Consider the following 23,509-nt stretch of genomic DNA (forward strand, 5'->3'; position numbering starts at 1 on the left):
TATATATATATATATAGAGAGAGAGAGAGAGAGAGGGAGGGAGGGAGAGAGAAATAGACATACAGACTGACAGATAGACACATGTTGATTTTGTTATGTATTCACATTATTTGTAACAGAACTGCCATTGATATTGGTTTACTGGAAGGATTCTTGGAATGTAAAGTAAATCATACTTTGTCTAGGAAGTATATATTGAATTCTATTGAGTGTTGTTTGGAGAGGATATTGACCATGCTATTTACAAGGAGCTGTGAGGTAGGGCTGTCATTATTAAAAAGTACAGCATCATAGAAAACAATTCTGTATTTTAAGTGGTAGGTATTGTTAGTTAGTATTATAAGTAGGTATTATAAGTGGTCGGATATATTCCTGTGTTTATGTTTGTTTTAATGAGTTGTCTGATACTCATATCAATGAAAATAGCATTTGACATTTAGTGAATTATGTGGTAATATTTTTACTTATATTTTCAGGGGGCCCAACGTAGCTTTCCAAAACATTCAGTCTCTCTACTCCAATTTTATAAGTACAGTTTTTCTGGTTAATTTACTTCCTCTGATTTACTTCCTATTTTTATCTCTTGATACACTTGATACTAAGTTGTTAGTAATAGGGATCACACGGGTGCTAAATTATTGTTTTATTGCAGCACAGTTGCAAGGTTCAGGTATTGGATTTCTTACTTAGAAATTATGATTTCAAACCTTACCATGGCTATATTATTTACTCTTTGTGAGGACTTGCATGGAAAAATAAATGTAGAGTACATGCATGGATCAAGCTAGTTGAGTGCATATAGTTTTGGATGACTAACTCATAAACCTTGAGTTTTATATATTTCAATTTATTTAAGTATAAATATTAGATTATCTGGGAATGTTTTCTGAGAAACACTGATGTTTTGTCTCATACTCTCTTAATGTCAAAAAGTGCAGTGTAGTTGTGTGCTTGATATTCAGAACTACACATAAAGTTATGAGATTTAAAGAAAGAAATCAAGAAGTGGTGAGATGAATGAAGCAAAGTGAAAGTTTGCAAATTCAGAAGAACTATGAATTTGAGCCGCAATTGAAGCCAAGGCATAGTTGAAGTTGCCTAAAGAATTGAACATTTCAATAAAAAAAAATGGTAAAGTTGATTTCTGGTTAATATTCTATTATTGTTTAGTCTCAGGTCAACTATGATCAATAACATTCAGCTGTGACCATTCCATCTTTTATTCAGATACAGCGTGTCGAAGACCACTGTATCTTTATTACCTGGGACCAATGTATCCATATTTCTTTTAACATGGCAGGAAAATCTAGTTGGTATTTCTAGCCAGTTGTGGGATGATGGAAAGCTTCTTCATAGAATTCATCCAGGTGATGATGTTAGGGGAGATAGAGAGTCCTGCATTTCTTGAGTTGCCTCTATTTTGGGAGTTGTTCATAGGAAGTAGGTTTATGATGCTGGCTGTTCTCTTGAAAAAAATGTTCTGTTATTAATATCGAGCTCTAAAAGCTTCATTGGACTATATGAAAGCTGATATTGATAAAATATGTAAATCTGGCAGAAACTACTTATTTCTGTAGAGTACAAGATGTCACATTTAACAGAGGCAAAGCAGTGAGAGTTGTGATCATCGCTAAATAATTAGTGGTTATTGACTCAGAGAACTTATTAGTAAAAGAATTTAAAGTTTAGATATATTTTTTTCTTGTTGCATCAAAAGACTGGTTGTAAAGAGATTGTTAGGACCTTGATGTTATGGCTTCTTCACATAACTGATTTCAAGAGAAAGGAGAAATAACCCCAGTACATGATGAGTACTTTATTGACCTTGAAAGGATAAAATGCAAAGTTGGCTTCAGGGGAATTTGAGCTCAAAATCTAAAGGTTTGAAATAAATATAATGCATTCTTTTTTTTTTATACTCTTAATGATTCTACCAGTTGCTGCTTTTTAAAATTTATTACTTTTTACTATAATAATTCATTGGAAGGATGTTTGATCAGCTGGTTTGCATGCTGCCAGTTGCTGATGGCTTTACTAATATATCATGAATGTGGGGCATTTTCAAATTTACTGACATGAATATAAAAACTAGGTTAACAATATGGTAAAATGGGGTGCATCATTAGGTAAGGTGTTTTGTTTGTCTACTTCAGTGCCTGAGGAGATGTTTCAAAAGATAAACTAAACGAAAATATCTAAGATGTGTTCAACATCTATATCCAATACACCGTTACACAGTGTTGCTCAAAAGAAAATGCAAGGAACAGTTATTTTTAAATTGTATCATAGAATTTTATTAGTTGTTTGGAGTAATATAGCCAATTCTTATGTTCTGAGTTCAAATTCCAACTTCGCCTTTCATCTTTTCAGGGTCGATAAATTAAGTACCAGTTGCGTACTTGGGTCGATCTAATCGACTGGCCACCTTCCCCAAAATTTCGGGCCTTGTGCCTAGAGTAGAAAAGAATATCCGTTCGGGATCGATAAATTGAGTATCAGCTGCGTATTGGGATCGATCTAATCGACTGGCGCCTTCCCCCAGATTTCGGGCCTTGTGCCTAGAGTAGAAAAGAATATCCTTTCATCCTTCCGGGATCGATAAATTAAGTACCAGTTGCGTACTGGGGTCGACTGGCCCCCTCCCCCCAAATTTCGGGCCTTGTGCCTAGAGTAGAAAAGAATATCCGAAGGTGGCGAACTGGCAGAAACGTTAGCACGCCGGGCGAAATGCTTAACGGTATTTCGTCTGTCTTTATGTTCTGAGTTCAAATTCCGTCGAGGTCGACTTTGCCTTTCATCCTTTTAGGGTCGATAAATTAAGTACCAGTTGCGTACTGGAGTCGATCTAATCGACTGGCCTCCTTACCCCCCAAATTTCGGGCTTTGTGCCTAGAGTAGAAAAGAAAATATAGCTAATTCTGAAATAGTTAAAAATTTCTTTTCGAATTAAATCATAGGAGTAAATAAGCATGGAAAATGATTACATTTATACTCTTCTTTTCATTGTATATTATTATTATATGGGTAGAATAAAATAATAGTGAGAATATTATAATTGCAAAATCAAGTAACGATAAGTTTTTTATGAATATAAAACAAATTTTAAAATGATTGTAAAATATCTCTGCATTGGCAAGTTTTATTTAATTTTACTTTACTCATCTTAACTCATAAATATTCTGGAAAGCAGGGAAGTTATGTAGCCAGAAACACGTCCCTTTGACTATGTAACTATGTAAACTATCAATATTGTCCCCTTTCCAGGTTTTTTTTTTTAACGAAATGTCATCCACTTAAATCTCATCGTTCTTGTTTAATAAACGATGCACGAAAAGAAAACCCGTTAATAGATCACTCTATAAATTGTGTAGATGTTTTCTCGGTTATTCGTGTTTTAATTTTAATTGTTTCGTTAATATTTATCAACGTTATCAGTTGATTAGAAGTTATTCCCCCACCCAGGTTTCGGTTTCGTAAATATTTACACTTTTTTTTTATTGCTTATTCTATATTTTCCATTACCCACTCGTAAAACGTTCTCAGGTGTACATGATTAGATGTATGAAGTTTTATCAAGTAGTTCACATTACCTTTTCTCGGTGCTTGTATAATTCGTATCTCAAGTGAGTAATTAATTATATTTTTCGTAATATCAATTAATATTGTTTTTATCGAATTAGTCAATGTCTTATTTTTTTCTTGCTATTTTGTAAATATTTCAAGCTAAATGTTGAGACCTTACTTAGAAAAGCAATTATTATTTCATGAACACGTTTTCTCCTAAGTTTTAAAATTCAACTTGATTCGTTGCATGATTAAATATATCTACTTTGGATAAGATAAGTGAAAAATCGTTCGATCGTAACTGTAAACTTGTATATTTAATCTATTCACCTTATTAAAATATCTATTTATCTATTTTGTTATTACTTAATTGCTCATACATATTTATTTTATAAGCCAAACACACACACAAGGAATTCTCTCTATCTCCCCTTCTTTTTCTAAATATCCGCGCGCGCGCACACTAACTCCTTTTTCCTGCTTGTCTGAACGTCTCATATAGTAGCTCCAGGCAAAACTAGATTTGACCCTGACTTATTTTTTTATGTTAATTTTAATTCCCATACTAACACTCCGTGTTTTTTGTGTGTTTTAAATCTCAGCAATATACTATTTCTTTCCTTTTCTCTGTCCTGAGATCAGAGGTATTCCAGCTGTGACTATCCTGCCTTTTTAGAGAGATATAGGATTACATTATCTACATAATGACTTTTTTTGGTTTAAAAGAGAAGGATGTGGTTTAAAGGGAAATTTGGCTGTTATTTGTAGTTTGGTGAACGACCATGTAGAGGTTCCCTAGTTTGTTCGTTAGCCATTTTTGTTTTTTTTATAAAAAGGTGCAAGCAGCTGATGGTTGAATCAACAGGTCGGACTTTCAGCGGTAGCAGAGGCAATGATTCGTATCTCGTTACCAGTACTAAACTCTTACCGTGGAAAAGGCGCAGCCCATCTTGTTGGATGTAGACGCAGATCCACGATGTATGCAGTTTAATTGTCAATAAAAGAATTCTTTCTATGAATTTTACTTCAAAATATTCTGAAACTGGCAAAATCACCAAAATTCAATATCATATTAACTGTCAATAATTATATTATATATTTTTTTACTTGTATCGGTCATTAGACTGCGACCATGCTGGGGCACCGCCTTGGAGAATTTTTTAAGCGAATGAATTGACACAAACACTTATTATTTTAAGCCTAGTACTTATTCTATCGGTCTGTTTTGCCGAACTGCTAGGTTACGGGGATGTAAACACATCAACACCGGTTGTCAAGCGGTGGGAGGGGGAAACACTGACACAAAGACACGCACACACACACACACACACACAACAGGGTTCGGATCTTTTTTAAAACGGGGGCCACATTTTTCATTAACGAAACACTTTGAAACTTGGAACACTGGTAGAATGTGTCATATAAAACATCTTTTTTCTCTTAGTCTTCTTAAAAAAAAAAGAAATCCGTAAGTTATTCCATGTGAAAGTTGTCGTATTTCTGTAATTTCAACCAATCACTGACGTCCATTCAGCCGATATACATTAAGTGCCGACTACATAAACAAACGATTCTGAAACAATTAACCCTAACCCTAACCCTAACGTTAGGGTTAGGGTTAAAGCAAATTTAAAATGAAAAAAGCAAATAAAACGAAGGTATGGAGATTAAATACGCTTTACATCGCTTAATCAAAACAACTGAATACTTGTCAGTGATTGGTTGAAATTATCGAAATAAGACAATTTTTTACATGAAATAAATTCGAATACAAAAATATTTTTCTGTTCTATAACACAAAATAGATAAGTATACGAAGTTTGAAAGTCTTTCCGTACCAAAAACACTACGTAAAACATTAATGAAAAATGTGGCCCCCGTTTTAAAATAGATCCCAGGGTTCTTTCAGTTTCCGTCTATAAAATCCACTCACAAAGCTTTGGCCAGCCCGAGGCTATAGTAGACGACACTTGCCCAAGATGTCACACTGTGGAACTGAACCCGGAACCATGTGGTTGAGAAGCAAGCTCCTTGGCACACAGCCACGCCTGTATTATTTGAAAATAATTTACAGGAAGCTGCACAGATCCCATTGTATTCAAATTGGTTATGTTTGTATTATTTTAACAAACATGTGAAATGATAATGTGTCTATTGCAGAGAAGTTGCAAAAACTGTATTCAATACAATGTAAGCAAATGTGGTAACATAAAAAGAAAATCTGTGTAACATGTGGAAGTCATTGCACATTCTTAAAATTTAATAGAATTGGGGAATGAAATATTGTTAAAAATGAATAAAATAAGATAAATTTTTGGAAGATGCATCTAAAAAGAAATTGTCAAGATAAGTATTACTAATCTGTTTTCTTAGTAGAGCTGGTTTCCTTCAGTATGAGAAAAAAAATTTGTTAAAAATAGAGGAAGCAATGCCAATGGTTAAACTGTCTCAGTAACCATTCTCTGGTGGCAAGCAGCAGCTTATTTCTGTTGGTTGGATTTCTTCATGGGAAATTGTACTTGCTTAAGGACGAGTGCACTGTTGTTATTGTAAGAGATGTCAACAGGAATACTGGATGGTGTGAAATCAAAGGACAAAGACAGCTAGAAGCAGATGTCTCTGATATGCTAGTAGAAAAGAGACAGGATGGGGCTCTTATTTATTTTGTATTGTAATTGATGAACAATAGCAGTTTTGCTCATGTAGTTTTTTGCCAATGGGGCAATTACTGGTTCACTGCATTTCAGATGGTGAGAGCAACAAAAGAGTATCTTAAACTTGGTGCAAAACAAATATTGCAAAGGGCTTGGTTCATTTTTTTGTAGATGTTTACATCCTTCTCCAATAATTGTTTAAAATTTTGACTTTGTGTTAAAATTTTAACACAAAGTCAGCAAATTTAAAGGGAGAAGCCAAGTTAATTACTTTGACCCCAGCATTTGACTGGTACTTTATTTTATTGACCCTGAAAAGATGAAAAGGGTAAGTCAACCTTGGTGAGATCCAAATTTAGAATGTAAAGAGCTTGAAGAAATGCCACTAAGCAATTTGCCTGACATGCTAACATTTCTGCCAGCTTGTCACCTTAATCCTTCTTCATAATAATCTATGAAAGATGTACACATACATAAGTTCATATATACATATATAAACACATGCACATATGCACAAGTCTCTATACAATTTCTGTATGCTAAATTCCATTTATAAGGCATTGGTCAATCTGAGGTATGTTAGAAGACATTTGCCTAAGCAATCAATGCTGTGTGTTGGTTAATGTAGTATTTCTCTTCATATCTCTTACAATTAAAAACATCTAGTTTTTTTTCTAATGAAATAATATACTATTTAAGAGGGATGAAGAAACAATAAGCATGCTTTGTCTGTTTTAATAATTGGGGCTGAAATCTATATTTGTTAGAGAAGGCCTTGAGACTAGGTGGAGAATTTCTCTAAATGCTCATACATAGTTTGCAAAAGGAAGAGTATCCAGTTATAAAAACCAAGCTACAATCACATGAATTGAAAGAGAACATTACATTGGAAATGTTCCATTCTTGCTAGTTTGGAAAAATAGATGTAAAAGTTATGTAGCTCAAATCAAACATTAACAAAAGGAAGAAACTTTACTGTCAGAAAATATTAAAAAATATGTTCCATCCCAGAATATAATAATGGATCTATTTCTCAGTTTTAACTTAGATATTTGCTCACATCCATTTTAGTTTAGTGCTATAAATTCATCTTGAGAAATATTTAGTTGTAGGTTCTAATATTTTAAAAGCAAAATGTGGAATTCCCTTCAGATAGGGTGTGTTCCTTACATTGCTAACATAGTTATGTTTAACTTACTTCAAATCTTAAATTTCCAGAATCTGTTTGCTTACAATCTTATAGTCAAACATACTATGAATACTTTATATATATCATCTCAACATTTTATAAAGTTTTATGCTAGTTAATGAACTAAGAAAGAGTTATGATTACATTTAATGACTTATTTTTATTTGTGTCTGTGTGAAGAATATTTGTTCATAGCTCATTTTTCTTCTGATTTCCCAGTTTTACATTTAATTAATGACTACTCCAGTGAATTTGCTTGCTATTTTTGTACTAGAAAGAGAAAAAAGATGCTGTGTCTATGTGTTTATACACACACACACACAGCCTTAGCCAACCAAGTGGATTTGGTTGACAGAAGCAGAAACCCATTGTAAATGTGTGAGTGTATGTGTATGTGTGTGCATGCATTTGTGCCTCCTTGTCTTGATACTGTGAAGGTGTTGTTCCTTTCCAATCTTCTGTAAAAACATATTTTGACTTGCTTCAAAACAGATGAAGGTTGACAGCAGGAAGAGCAGCAAGCTGTAAAAAATCAGGTTTTTGTTGGTAATGCTGTTCTTTAAATTTACATCGTGCTATTTACATATTAGAACAGATAAAATATGATTGGATACTCAAGAATATTCTCATTCTTTGTGCATTAATTTTTTTTTATTCTGTACAAAAAAGTGACTACTGCTAGTATTTGAACTATGGTATATTACTGGCACTCATTTTATTGACACTAGAAGTATGACAGCTGAATTTGATTTCAATAAATTTTGACCATAGAAGGATGAAACTAAATACTTTTAAAGCATTTAGTCAGTAGTGTATTGTTTCTACTCCTTGACTTGTAATAACACTTCTGGAAAACTCTGTAACTTTAATGTCATATTTAAATTTCTCAAATTCTATTCCAACCTCATTTAATCATTATGTTTATACTTGTCAAGTCTTAACTGAATGTAAAAATTCTGTATCTCTAGATATGGAAGTTTGTTGTATGAACTTGTTATTAAAAATATGGCCCTATTACACATAGTGTGCTATGTTGATTCTTATTGTGTGTTACATTTAGGGTAAAACTGTCAGTGAAATATTTAGTCACCTATATTATAATCCAATGAGTAGACATTTCCATTGACTAACAGTTGGAATAACATTGCTGAAATTGAGTTATGCAAACCTCTGTTTTGATTAATGCTTTTAACAATTTGAAAGTTAGCCTTCCTTTTGGAAACAATAATAAAGGTTAGTGATGCAGATAAAATGTTATGCAATATTGTCAGATTTACACCAGTTTGAAAAATCAAGGGGCAAATGGTTGCTGATGTTGATATATTATTTTCCTATATATGTAACAATTTTAGAAAATGCAATTAAAATTACAAAGAAAGCAAGCAAGAATATCATTCTCTGTTATATTCATTTGTATAAAAATTTATCCAGTGTACATACTTTAGTTAACAGACATAGTGGAGTCCTTATTAGTTGTAAAGATTTCAAAGAGTAAATGTTATGCTTTTACATTTTCTTTTACTTTGTTGAGAAATGTGTATTTCTAATTCAAACTGAACACTGGATAAAATTACCTGTTGAGTTTCTTTGCAGTTTCAGAAATACATGTTGGTAAATATTTAGTTGGTTTATCTTTGTCTTAGAATAGCATTTTTGGAATTATTGCCAACTTAGTTTGAGACTGGTGTCTGTTTGTAGAGAACTGAGTGAGGTGTTTTGAATATAAATTGTTAGTAAGAGGATAATCTAATCGTTAGTTCATAAATACAATTGCACTTAATGAATTTAACTTAAAATAGATTAATTTAGATGTAATAGCCTTCACCTAATTATTGTGATAAATCCTTTCCAATGTATCTTTGTTTTATGAGTTTAGTAGTTATTTGCAATCTGATATGTGGCAAATTTAGCTTGATATTTTGTAACATTCTTTAGTGTTTATATTTCTTTGGGGAAAGTTTTTGTTGTTGTTTTGTGCTAGGTTACTGATTGCAGAAGTTTCTAATGTGAAATACTTTTTCCTTTCAAATTTTTGGCTCATCTTATGCTACACTTCTTGCTTGTTAAACCTTAAATAACTACTGCGATATCTTCTTGAAATGTTTCCAATTTTTTCTCAGTTTACATGTGGAATAGCTTTCAGATTGTGAGTGCTTATATCTTACCTAAGCTTTACGTAAGATATAAATCTTTTGGATTATCTAACTCTTTATGCATTATTTTACTTCAAAGAGTAAATTTGTTTTTTTTACTTTTGGCTTTAATCTTAGAGATTATCTTCTGCAAATAATGTTTTTTTTAAAATTTATTTTTTAGTGCTGTCACACAACAAAATCATAAGTAAATCTGTGTCTATGTGTATGTAACACAGTTGTTTAATTACTAATTTACATAAATTTCAATACAAATTATTACCTTAACATTTATTATTATTACATAGGAAAGGTGATTTCTTAAATATATTTTTACAACTATGAAATTAAGATGTTAGTATTTTTAAACTTTTTAAGAGTATTTTTTTTTTACTTAAAATTAGAGTTGAAGGAATGTAATGTAAATAGTTTTTTGTCTATTTATAAATGTTGAGCACTTTCCAAAGTGAAAAGCAGAGTTGTGATATCTTGATCTAACTAATACTTTAGAAACCAAAGTATGGCAATTTCAGAACTATGCCATTTGACTTATTTCTAATATCTTTTCTTCAACATTAGTGCTTACATATAAAATGAATTCAAATTTATCTTAGGTCTTATAATTCCATTAGTAGCATCCTTGTTTTTGTTGCTATGTAGCTGTTGGTCAGCTCTGATTAAGCAGTTTTAGTCATCCAAATGACAAAACACAAACTACACATCCACCTTCCCAGTTATATTAGATTTCTAAATGGTTGAGGACCATACTGCACATTCTAACATGTAGTCGTGAATCATATAGAATGCATGTGACATAAAATCGCATGACATGTGATGAAAACTTTTATCAAAATATTTTCAAAGGGTTCAAGTAATTTGACCATTAGAAGTAAATGAGAGGAATATAAGAGGTGGTAATAATCATCTCAATCATCAGAGATTAAATGCAATTAAAAATGATATAGACAACATTCAAGTTTCCATGGAATAGGAATCTGAAATAATTTTCTCATTTTCATTTCCTCCTGGTATTATTTTATGATTCATACTGTATAACCTTGTCTTGCTTAATAGTCTCAAGGTTATGCTGATTTGTTGTTATACCTATATCCTCTTGTAAAAAAAAATGAAATGTAGAATTCTAAATATTGGGTAACTTTGTTCACTTTAAATTAGTTAATTGTAACACACACACACACGCACACACACACCATTACTATCAGCATTTCAATGTTTGTTTTGTCATACTTACACTGATGGATGGGTTTTATCCAACATTGTGTTGATAGTCATCACAGTTCTTTGTGTAGTATCCTCAGGTCAGTTTTCACCACTTCACTCTTGGTCTTCTCATAGACCTTCCTCTTCCTCATGTTTCATTCACCTTGACTGCCCTGCATTATTTTATGCAGCTGTTATTTGCCATGTGCCCATACCAGTGCAGTCTTCTCACTTGCACTTCATATCTGATACTTATATTCAGTTTTTGTTTCAGCTTACTTGTGCCCTTTCATTCATACACATTAACTTTATATATCTATCAGATTATGCTTGCTTCATAATCAGTGGGGACAATGTTTGATGCTAGTTTGGTGGCAGGAATTGATGGAAGTAAGACATAATTTCACTGCCTAAGAGCTTCCACTCTAGATTTTCTGCTTACATTTTGCTCCTTAGCTTATGCTCAGATGTATCTTATATATAAATGAACTCATCATCATCACCATAATGTCATGCAACCACGCCTGTGTCTATGTATATATTTGTAGTTAAGAAGTGACTATACATATGTATGTGTGTGTCAGCATAGCTGTGTGGTTAAGTTGCTGGACATTCATGTGGTTCTAGGCTACATGTCACCTTGTGATATTTCCTCATGACCAGACATGTTTTTGCAGAAGATGGGAAGGAAACATGAATTGTATGACAGTGGCATTCATTAACAACTATTATGCAATATCAAACACACACACACACACACACACACACACACAGAGTATTCTTTTGATTTTTATCTACCAAACTCACTCACAAGGTTTTGGTTGACCCTGGACTGTAGTAGAAGAGTAGAAAATACTTGTCCAAGGAGCCGCTCATGGGACTTAGCCTGGAAGCATGTGGTTGGGTAGCAAACTTCTTAAGCACATGATGAATGTATATGTGTTTCATTTCCCATAGACCACATTACTTCAAAAGTAGCCCAGTATAATATTATTGACTCTTGGTTAGTCAAGATACCTTGATCTTGTATGAATTTGTTTTATGCTTTTGGTTAATTTATCTATCTCCAGAAAGGATCATATGGTTAAGGAAGAAATCTTTATTAACCTAAATCTAGTTTTGTTTGAAATTTTTTAAATGGGAACTGACACTTCAATGATAGAAAAGCAGAATTTGTATGAAAAAATATATATAATTTTTTAACTTTGATATTCTTTTCCTCCAGAATTTTATTTTGATATGAAAGAAATATTAATTTTGGACTTGAGCTTTTACTCTTTTATCGAAGAATACTTTTTAATTTGTATTTTTGCTTTTATAATATATTTAAAAAATTATTTTCATATATGATGCATTTCCAATTAAACTCTGAAATGTTTTTGTTTGTTTTATATTTTGATATGAACTGATTTTGTTTGTTTTATATTTTAATAACTTGTTGCTTACAACTAAATCTAAATAAATTGTTTGTGTTGACAGGAAGGAATTACAGTTACAGTGGATACTTAAAATACATACATTTTCCAAAGCAATTTATGGAGGAAATCAAGCTTAACTTTTTAAAAGTGAGTAAATAATCTTTTCAGTAAAAAGGTTTAATCAGGAAGTAGCTAACCTTATTTATTCATGTTCAATATGAAAAATTTGATATGAAACATCAAGATAAAAATCGTAGGGAAATATATTCTCATGTAAAGAAAAAAAAAAAAAATTAGAAGTGGTTAAGGTATGTTATTGATTTTCATATACTAAAAGGGCTCACATTATATTCAAGATTGCATTGTATTCAAGTAAAAAACAGTATGTCAGAAATACTATCCATTAGGAGTCTACACATACTCACATATAAATATATGTACATTTATATATCGTATGAAAATGTTATTATGCTTGCACATGCATTTTATATATATATATATATATATATATATATATATATATATATATATATATATATGTATGTATGTTTATATATATATGTGTGTGTATATATATGTGTGTGTGTGTGTGTATATATATATGTGTGTATATATATGTATGTGTATATATATATATATATATGTATATGTATATATATATGTATATATGTATATATCATCATCATCATCATCGTCGTTTAACGTCCGCTTTCCATGCTAGCATGGGTTGGATGATTTGACTGAGGACTGGTGAAATCAGATGGCTACATCAGGCTCTAATCTGATTTGGCAGAGTTTCTACAGCTGGATGCCCTACCTAACGCCAACCACTCCGAGAGTGTAGTGGGTGCTTTTACGTGCCACCGGCACGAAGGCCAGTCAGGCGGTATATATATATATATATATATATATATATATATCTTAGACAAAAACAGATAACAAAGCCATGGCTGTGAGGAGTTTTCAGAATATTTATAAGGAATGAGATCGTCTTACAGCTGTTTCTGGGATATTATGGATATCCCTTCATCAGAGACGATGTGAGAGAAGTAAATGGAAAAGGAGGAGATAGGGAAAATAGAGGGAAATAAGAGAATGAAAGTAGAAATAACATCTAAAATATTGTAGTTGCAGTTCCATTATTGTCTAATATATATATATATATATATATATATATATGCAGGCTAATACAAGACCCACATTAAACTTCTAACTCGTATTATGATCGAACCAAGAGTTTAATTATGGTCTGTCCTTAGCACTTATTTAGCATTACCTGCCACTCTTTGGGTCTTCTAGATACCAATACCTTTTACACACACACACACACACACACACACACACACACACACACACACACACACTCCCCTTGTCAAGGGTATCACCATTAGTACCCTGCTGCTAACATTCCTCTGGCTTCCCTAACTTGTGCACCCTCTCTCTTCAACCTTTCTCTGTCTTTATAGATGTTGCCTACCTACCTCCTTCTCCCCCAATTTCTCTATCTCTTCCCCCATACACTTTTGTACTCCCCCCCATACTATTCTTCTTACCTGAGGTACCACCTGGACACCTCATCACCAGTATCTATCTCTTTGGCAATACTACCAGGCCATTCTCACTCTCTCTCCTGAATGTGAGTAGCTGTGTAGCTCCTCTCATTGGCTACTTACATGTGTGCGTGTGTGTGTGTGTGTGCAAATGTGAATGAATATTGACATTAAACAGCTTCACTTGTTACCACTTGAAATGGTGCTGTGATGTTTATATTCCTTGATAACATTATGACCAGTCAGTGTTTGCTTTTGAAGACCTGTGGAATAAAAATATCCCATACTTGAAAAGCAGCTGAGAGTTGGCAACCAGGAATAGTATCTGGCCATAAAATCCTGCTTCTATATTAACTTTAATTCAACCCCATGGTTGAACAAAAAGTTAATAGGAAAAACATGGATGTTAAATGAATGAACATATATATATATATATACAAAAACAATTGCAGTGTGGGAGGTATTTATAAGCCATTTAAAATGACACACAAAAACTGTTAGATTCACTTCAACATTTAAATTTAATTTGTCAAAATATTTTCATCATTTTGAAACCGTGACCTGTTCACTGACAAAATTCCATGCAGCACAGAATTTTGTCAGTGAACTGGTCGTCGTTTCAAAATGATGAAAATATTTTGACAAATTAAATTTAAATGTTGAAGTGAATCTAATGGATTTTGTGCGTATTTTAAATGGCTTATAAACACTTCCCATGCTGCAATTGTTTTTGTTTTAGCACACAATCTCAGATCAAGTCACTTGCTATGCAAGTACATCTCCCTAATATATATTTATATATATATATATATATAGTCCTACCCATGCATGCATGGAAGATGGACGTTAAACTGATAGTCTGGTTGGTCATGTGATCACATGATACACACAAACACACACACACACCATCATGATCATCATCAACAACAACAACAAAAAAATAGGTATATGTATGTGTAATTTTAACCGGCTCACAAGCCAAAATCTAAAATTTGTGAACGTTTATTTATACTAGGCCTTTTTTTTTACCCAACAAGTTGTGAAATACCTTTCATAATCCATTGATGATTATGGCCAGGTATTGCAATAACTTAGGGTTCAAATTCCCTCCACTTTTCAATATCCTATTGAAAGACTTAAGGGATCTACATAGTATGGATGTAGATATCTTCAAAAGAACAACTGGAACTAGAATTACTGATGAACCTATTTTGCAGCAAGAAACATAACTGAAGGCAACAACTTCAAGATCCTTCGTTCAACAAATGTGTGTGTGTGTGTGTGTGTGTGTGTGTGTGTGTGTGTGTGTTGTGTCATGCAGAGAAAGAGAAAAGAAAGAGAGCGGATGGCGGAAGAATAATTCAATTCAATTTATTTATTTTGATCACAAAATTAGAGCAAATTACAATATATAAATGCACTGGAGTTATATTCTAAAGGTCATAGGTCTAATTTTTTGTAATAGGAAATAAAATATTTTGAGTCATTAATCATTTTATCTGTAATTGAAATGAGTAATGCATAACCATCCCAGTTCATTCATAATCAGGAGAAAACAGACCATTCATTTTGTTGAAACACCTATTTTAAGAACAAATACAAATGTCAAATATATTTTTAAGTTGTCGAATGTATATATACACATGTGTACGTGTGTTTGCTCTCTCTCTCAGAAAGGATTGATGTATTCTTTTATTGGTTCCAGTCAATTGATTGTGGCCATTGTGGGGTACTGCCTTTAAGAGATTTAGTTAATCATATTGACCCTGTTATTTATTTCAGTATTGTATTTTTCTATTGATCTCTGATTATTGAATGACTAAGTTACTTTTGACATAAGGGATTACAACTCATTGTGCTGTTTTACATTGGTATGCACACACACACAGAGAAACACACACAGAGAAACACACACACAGATACACACACACGCATTGTACACTGTCTCTCTGCCATATTTCACTCATAAGGCATTGATCAACCCATGGTTACATTCACAGACTCTTTCCCAAGGTGCCATATATAGGGATCAAAGCTTTTTTTATATTTAATCTTTTGTTTGCAACCAGTCCATCTCCATAAATTTCAATAGTTTTCATTCAGCTGAAATGTCATAGTAACCTAGACGCCTTGTAATAAATATTAGGGAAATGTTCCCCATACAATTTTGAAGGCAATCTCTGTTACAATTTGTTTCAAATTAAATCAGTTACTGTCTTGACTTTAAAAGAAGTGAACATTAATAGTAGTTATTGAATAAATTGCATAGTTATTATCAGTTGTATATTTCTAATCATTTTACTTCTTCCAGTCCATTGGGCTGCAGCCATGTTGAAACAGATAGTGATTTAGAAGCCTTATTGTATTTTGTTTTGACATTCTTCATCAGAACTTTCCAAGCACATACATCACTTAGGAAATTATCAGATTCATATTTTGTGCTATTTTGATTGCACACCAGTAATAAAATAATTGATAATACATAATTGTGCTTTATAAATTTTAATAAATTGAGCAAAATCAAAATATGCTTACTATTTTAATGAGATACATGTATGTAATTACCACAATTCCTGAATAGTTGTTGGAATATTCATCCGCTGGATGTGTAATGTCAGTGTGCCGGTGGCATGTGAAAAGCACCCACTACACTCTCGGAGTGGTTGGCATTAGGAAGGGCATCCAGCTGGAGAAACTTTGCCAGATGAAATTGGAGCCTTCTGGCTTGCCAGCCCCCAGTCAAACCATCTAACCCATGCCAGTATGGAAAGTGAACATTAAATGACGATGATGATGATGATGACACCTGCATTTCATCATTTAAAACTTAGACTTCAGAATTGCAGTGTTTTAAAATTTTTCCATAGTTAACAGTCTCAGTGTATGTAGGTAGTAGAAAGTAGCAGAAATATTTTAAGTGCTATTTTAGCTATATTGGAACGCTTGTCTGAAATGTTAATCCAGAAACTAGCTACTTCACTCACTTATATATCAATTATATACACCAGTTATCTTTTATTTCAGTGTTTCTTAAAGTTGGATGTTGTAGTTGGAATAACTAGATTTCTGATCTAATTGTATTGTTTCATTTTGATATTTGGGAAGTAATTATTTGCCCACTTCTCAAGCATTGCTAAATGATTAAAAATTAAAGAACTAATATCTCATTTTAAGTTGCATTCATAGGTTTTGGAAAACATTTGAAGAATTTTCTATTTCAGTTTTCTTACCTATTTTGTCTCACATTGTGCAAATCTTATCTTTTCTCTCCCCGCTTGCGTTTTGGTATTTATATTATTTAAATGTTAGAAAGATATATGTTAGAAATGAGTGTGAAAGATATATTAATTTTGTGCACCAAAATTCATTTTGAAGTAAATCACAAAATTCAGTTTGACAGTTCTCTTGAAAAAGTCTAATCATCATTCTCTTATATCATATACACAACAAAGCACTTGACTTCTTGAGAGCCAATGAACTTTAGTGTACAAAATCAGTTTTATAACCTTGCTTCCATCTTTTTCTAAATATGCAAATGAACTTGTTTCAAGAGATCTATTTTTAACATAATTAGGCTTTTTAATGACTTGTTCCATAACTAATTATAATTTATTTATAATTGTTTGGGCAACTTATATGTCATGATGTAAAAAGCAATTAATGGTTAGAATACTTACAACTTCTGTCTTTGCCAGTGCTGTAAAGCCATTTGATAAACCACTGATTGAGAGTGCATCATCTGTATATAATTTTATACAATTAGTTCATTGCAAAATGTTTTTCTTCAAAAAGCTAAAATTTTAAATATATGTTCACTTCTGCTTTTTAAGAGAAATTTTTGAATGAAACATATAAAGCAATTTTTGTGCTGACTTACATCTGTTGACTCATCTATGTGTAATGCAAACAGTCTATTATCTTTTGTTAAAATATCTTTTGTATGCATTTTAATATCTTTAGACATATCTCGAATCTGTCTTTCAATCTTATTGTATGTTAAAAGAATTCTTTTTTTTTTTCATTTTGAATTCAAATTTTGACCCAAGCATTGTTAAAAACTGTTGCACAACAAGGTGGTTTCTGAAACTGTATGTGGGTCCTTGTTTTAGGCTATTGACTAAGCAACCAAGTAACCTAATTTTTAAAATTTTCTTAATAAATAATGTGGATTATTTCATAGAAGATTTTGAAAGCTCTTTGAAGTATTCTAAGAGCTTTCCTGACAGACAGTTATATTTGGGGATAAAATGGGTATTCGTTATATTTGGCACCATACTCATTTGCAACTACATCACCACCAATCAAAAACACTCAAAACCTGTTTCTTGCAATCTTTGAAAAAGAAAAAAAACTTAGAAATTTTGCATGTACATTTCTCACCTACAAATGCTTTCTGTATTGGATTCTTGACAAATTTTATTTGTTGGTACTACATTCCATTAATTTTCACAATTACCTTCAACAGCTTTTTGTTTCTTAACTAAAATTTTACACATTTTTATCCAAGAGCTTTGTAAAAATTTTAATACAAAAACTAGAAAATGAGAGAAGATTGGAATAGAATGATTTTACTAGCTTGTTAAAAAAAAAAAAAGTGACAAAAATTTTCCTACACACCTGCAGAAGTTTGTGTCCAAGTGGACAGCATTCCTCTTCTTCCTGCTACTAATACTACCACCACCACCACCATCACAATCATCATCGTCATGCACTCTGTAGAAATCCATTAAGTTGACAGTGACCCAGCCACTCCTGCCACAAATTTGACCTAAGTTACTGCTGAACAGATATTGTCTCCCCAAATATTACTTCTGGTCACACATCCATTGAACTTGTAACAGTCTTTCTGAAGAACAGGGAACATATAAAAATAATAGTATTTATGAATATTCACTGCAAATATCAGTGTTTAAACCCCCAAATTAAATTCCTAAATAAATTGTCTGTAAAAATTCAACAATTCAACAAAATACTTGACTTTTGATAACAAGGCAACATGTATTAGCGAAAACATCCGAAACTTGCAAAATGTTAATCTTATCATAATAATCTTTGTATTATTAGTAAGAAGATGTAGAAAATTCTGATAAAATATTGTGACTAAACTGTGTGCAACAGGAGATATTTGTTTTTGGAATTTTGTTAAAGCTTATAACTGTCCCCTTCTCTCTTTTGCTACTTACATTGTTTTAACACTCCCATCCCTTTGTGTATTGACGTCTAACTACAAAGAGGTTTTGATTGAACAAAGTACCAGTCAAATTTAATTTATTGTGGTCTCAAAACCTTAAAATATAATATGAATAATAATGGTACTTTCAGTGAAATTGTACAGTAATAGTAATATAAAATTCATAAGATTTGTATAATTTCATGACATACCTAAAGATTATTGGCCACACAACTTGGAAAACTCTGCTCCAAGTTTTGAGTTCATCTTTCAACAAAAGTAGCACCAGTGTTGGTCTTAGCTTCAAACGGCTATAAACCTCTCTAAAAGACTGTCCTTAAGTCTAGTTAAAGGAGATCATTATTATCTATGTGATAAATAATCCTCTTAATTTTTTTTAGATTATTTCATGCAGTTTCATTATTTGTTTTACTGTCTTTTTACGCTCAACGCTAGTATTTGGAAAACAGTTAAGTTAAAGTACTGTCTTTAAAAACAGAATCTGTAAAGCAGGAATTGCTTTATTTTACTAACCTGGAACTTAGCCAGTAAAACTGGCTAAGTTCCAGTACCACACTATCTAGAAAAGTTTGATCTTTACTTGAAAATCCTGAATTTTCATGTATAGTAAATGATTGTTCATCAGTAATAGCCCTTAAGAATAAACTTTTGTTCTCAAATAGACTCTCTCCTATTTGGCTGTTGTTCATATGCATTCTAGTCATTTGTAATACTGGAGATTAACAATAATGGAGATTTCAGCTAGGTATGTTTTTCTTTGATAAACCTAAAAAGAAATTATTGTATTGTCTGTGAATGCTTTCTTCACCATAAGTTCTTTGTAATTTTCTTTTTTATAACACTAGATTTGTTTTAGTGAGTAATATTTTAGTGAATCACTGTGGTCTTTGTGATGAGATTGTTTATAAATATTTTTAAAAATAAAATCCACATGGAAAAGCAGATGTGAAAATATGGTGATAATTTTGAAGTTGAATAGATTTGATTTATAATAATGAGTTACTACAATAAACATGTATGTTTAGAAATGCTGGTTTTGAAGGTAATAATTAACTCCAGGAATATTATAATGTATGTACTAATAAGTAGTATGAATCAAGGGATTCGTTAACATTTCAAAAATGTCTTTATATATAAACAATTCACCCACCTCTGACCTGTATCTGTGGACTTCAATCCAGTTTGGATCTTAACAACCATCTTTTATGGTTGATAGTACACAAACTACATGTCTTATTCTTCTTTGGGACACAAATCTCTCAACCACTTTCTTTAATCCATCTCTGCTCTTCAGGTTACACTTTATGTCATAACTATTTTCATATACGTGGCATCTCTCTATATAGAATACACTCTTCCTATCACTCACTTGAACTTCAGCATCAATGTCTACTACTTACTCTAGTTGAAAATTACTCTTTTCTGTTTATCCATGTTAATTCATATCAACTGCTCTTCAAACTTTCTGAACAGCTAACAACTATTCAACTATCCTCATTGAGGACATCTATCTCAGTTCACCTCTCTCTGAAGTCCTCATCCTTGGTGATTTTAATACACATAATTCTTCTTAGTTTTCGCACTCTCTCCCACACTCATACTGTTGATGTAGAGGCTAGATCATTTGCCATTCTGAATAATCTTCCTAAGTTAGTATCCTCACCTACCTATATCACTGACTGAGTCACAGACTCTCCAAACATTCTTGATCATTTTCTCATCTTCAATATCAGATTTTTCTCAGCCATTACCATCTCTGTACCTGTCAAGATAACATCTCTGATATTTTCCTCTCACACAAATAAGTTAACTAGTTGGAGCTGCACTAGTTGTATACTAATTATTCTTGGCAGGAAATGTTCTTGACATTTGACCTATCTGAAACAGTTAAGCATGCAACTGAAAACCATTCTCCTAGCATGTAATGAGAAACCATCTTCCACATTCTTCACCCTCAAATAGCAACACAACTACAATGGCAAGGCTGCACTACAAGCAAAAAAAAAAAACTGCCAAAAAAAAAAACAACACCTGGAAGAAGTTACCCATTATCACCAACTGGAAGTTACGTAGCCATCACTGCAAAACAATCATCAAAAAAGAATAAGATGGACTTATGTACCACGTAACCTGCAAACTTTATTGCTTCATAAATTATAGCAATGCCAGAAGGTATTGCCTTTGCAAGAGTGTCTGTACTAACTTGCAGAATCCACCTCTTACTTGCCATTCTTCAACTAAGGTATCCCTGAAGGTAGCTCTCTTGCTCTTCAATTTGCTTCCAACTCCACTTTTTACACTCAGAACAAAATTCTTGCTAACTCCTCTTTTTCTTCACTCTACTTGTCTCAATGCTTCATTACCAAGTGCAGAAATTTTTCTGATTGCTTTATCTTAACAAATTGGCTGGTTCTGACAGTAGGTCTACCCATTACCATCAAAAGGTATATTCCATATCTTGTTCCCATCCTCTACAAACTCTTCTATTTTTGTATCTCTACAGAGGTCTGTCCTAATTTATGGAACCTTTAAGGATGAAATGTTTTCTTTTATATTATATATAAGCATTATCAAAACTACATTGCATTCCCTTCATCACCAGGGCCATAAAGTACTTCAGCTTTCATTAGTTGCTGATGCTCTACAGAGCTCAAATATGACCCACAATGGAGTACTGCTCAAAATATCTAGAAAGGTATTGCTACTACTTAGTCAAATGTCTAGACTGCACCATATACATCCTATATCAGTTGACATTGACCATGCATTTGCACATGTGTGCAGTCACTGCAAAATAGCTTTTGTGGAAGACTTGCAGTTGCCTATGCATGCAAGTCTTTTCTCTGCACACTAATTTTTATCCAAAGAAAGGCTGCTGACTTGGGCTGATACAGCTTGGCATAGTATCATTGCAAGTATTATTGTCAGAATGTTAAGTGGCACATCAGATATCACAAAGTGCTTTTCCCAACCCTCTAACATTTCTGCTAATTCACTGCTCTGGATTGGTGCATTTTTATAAACTTTGGAAGAATGAAAGGCACAGTTAACGTAGAATTTGAACTCAGAGTGCAGAGAGCCAGGACAATAACTTCGAGGCATTCCATCCAATGCTTTAATGACTCTTCTGACTTGATGCCTCAAGACTGTATCAAAAATATTCAGTTGATTAGCAAAAATTTACTTCCCCAATTCATGAAAAACTAGCTTAATTCATCTTTGATTCATCTCTCTGCTGCTTTCTACATGCCCCTCCATCTAGTTCTTCATACCTGTCTCTCTTACTCTCATTACCCCTACCATTTTTTACCTCTCAAATTCTTCTCTGAGCATTTTTTCTAATTGTTTCTCTTCAGAGCTACAACAGTTTGACATTTCATCCTTGTGCACACTTTTCCTACAAACCTTTTGCTACCTATGTTGAAAATCTCACCACTGTCAGGAGGTCTGTGAAGATCACGAGCGCTGTCTGTATTATAACTTGTACAAAAAAGAATTCATGTTAATGATCTTCTGCTATTTAATGGGATTTACTTATACTTCATTGAAGCATGACTAGAAGCAAAGTTTTTAGCTTGATATCTTGTACTCATGATTAACAAAATATATATAGTAATCATGGTCTTTATAAACAAATATATTCTCTTTCTGTGCCTAAATGCCATTCCAAACCTTCTTACTTCCTTTATATCTAGTACTACCATTTAACTCCTGGTATATTTATTATTAGATCTGTACTGCATGTGGTTTTTATCTATACTAATTTGTTCTTTGTTCATACCATTTTTCACAATCATTCTTTTAGTTCCACTAAACCATTGTTAGAGCATTTTTCTTTGTTGCCTATGTTGTATTTTATATCTAGTTCTCTATGCTTTCCCATACATTTTAATTGATCTTCTTCCTTTAACTTTCTAAAATATTAATATCCAATCCCAACATCTTATTATTCCATAATATTTTCCCTTTATATCATGATTTATTTTATTTAGAGTTCTTATATCTTTCAACCCTATCTCATTTGTTGCATTTGTCCTTGCAGTTCTTAATAAATTGTTTGTTTCTGTTAGTGATTTGATTGATGACAGTTAATTTTCTTTGTGATCTCATTAAAACATTTCTGAAAGATGCATACCCATCAAAATCATTGTTTTTCATAAGTTCAACTATCATTGTCATTATCATTTGATTATCTTTAGTAAATATATCTCTTTTTTTCTGATAATTCTATCTCTGATTCTCTACATCACCAACCCTGTATATTCTGCAATCTTTGGCATTTGTTAGCTCCTTATCAAAATTACCCATTGCTTTATTTCTTCAAACTAATTCTTTCAACTATCCATTTTCCCTAACTACCCTATCTTGATCACAAATTCTCTACTCTTGATCTCTACCTCTATTCTCTCACTGTAATTCCAACTAGAGTCACTGGATTACTTTGATAGTAACATTCTATATCATAGGTTATCAAAGTGGGCGTTACTGCCCCATCCCCCAGGTGGGCATTGAGACGGTCCAGGTGGGTGCTGGTGCCTAAGGGGTGGGGGGGGGGGTAGAAAAAAAAGAGGTGTTGGAAGGAAGGCAGTG

At 32.5% G+C, this 23,509-nt stretch overlaps 1 protein-coding gene and 1 long non-coding RNA gene across 35 annotated transcripts in view; one reads left to right on the forward strand and one right to left on the reverse strand.

The window, feature by feature from the left end:
• The window catches only part of LOC106868432 (uncharacterized), a 266,695-nt gene that overhangs the window by 66,187 nt on the left and 176,999 nt on the right, over positions 1–23,509 (forward strand). For 28 of the 30 annotated variants that reach the window (XM_089360655.1, XM_089360688.1, XM_089360725.1 and 25 more), the window contains one exon: positions 12,240–12,325. The gene's annotated coding sequence lies outside the window, so the exon portion shown is untranslated. Of the gene's footprint in view, positions 1–3,524; positions 3,624–12,239; positions 12,326–23,509 lie in introns of those variants that run through there. The other 2 variants (XM_089360656.1, XM_089360694.1) reach the window with 2 other exon arrangements.
• LOC128246979 (uncharacterized) overlaps positions 1–23,509 on the reverse strand; it is an 86,175-nt gene that overhangs the window by 28,599 nt on the left and 34,067 nt on the right. For 2 of the 5 annotated variants that reach the window (XR_016243799.1, XR_016243809.1), the window contains exons 1-2: positions 18,346–18,484; positions 17,406–17,467 (exon numbers count right to left, since the gene is read on the reverse strand). The exons of 1 other annotated variant lie outside the window; for it this stretch is intronic. This is a non-coding gene — a long non-coding RNA (uncharacterized LOC128246979). Of the gene's footprint in view, positions 1–17,405; positions 17,468–18,345; positions 18,485–23,509 lie in introns of those variants that run through there. 2 more of the 5 variants (XR_016243798.1, XR_016243808.1) reach the window with 1 other exon arrangement.

Source organism: Octopus bimaculoides, chromosome 1, assembly GCF_046866305.1.
Source record: "Octopus bimaculoides isolate indiv1 chromosome 1, ASM4686630v1, whole genome shotgun sequence".
Taxonomy (NCBI): Eukaryota; Metazoa; Mollusca; class Cephalopoda; order Octopoda; family Octopodidae; genus Octopus; species Octopus bimaculoides.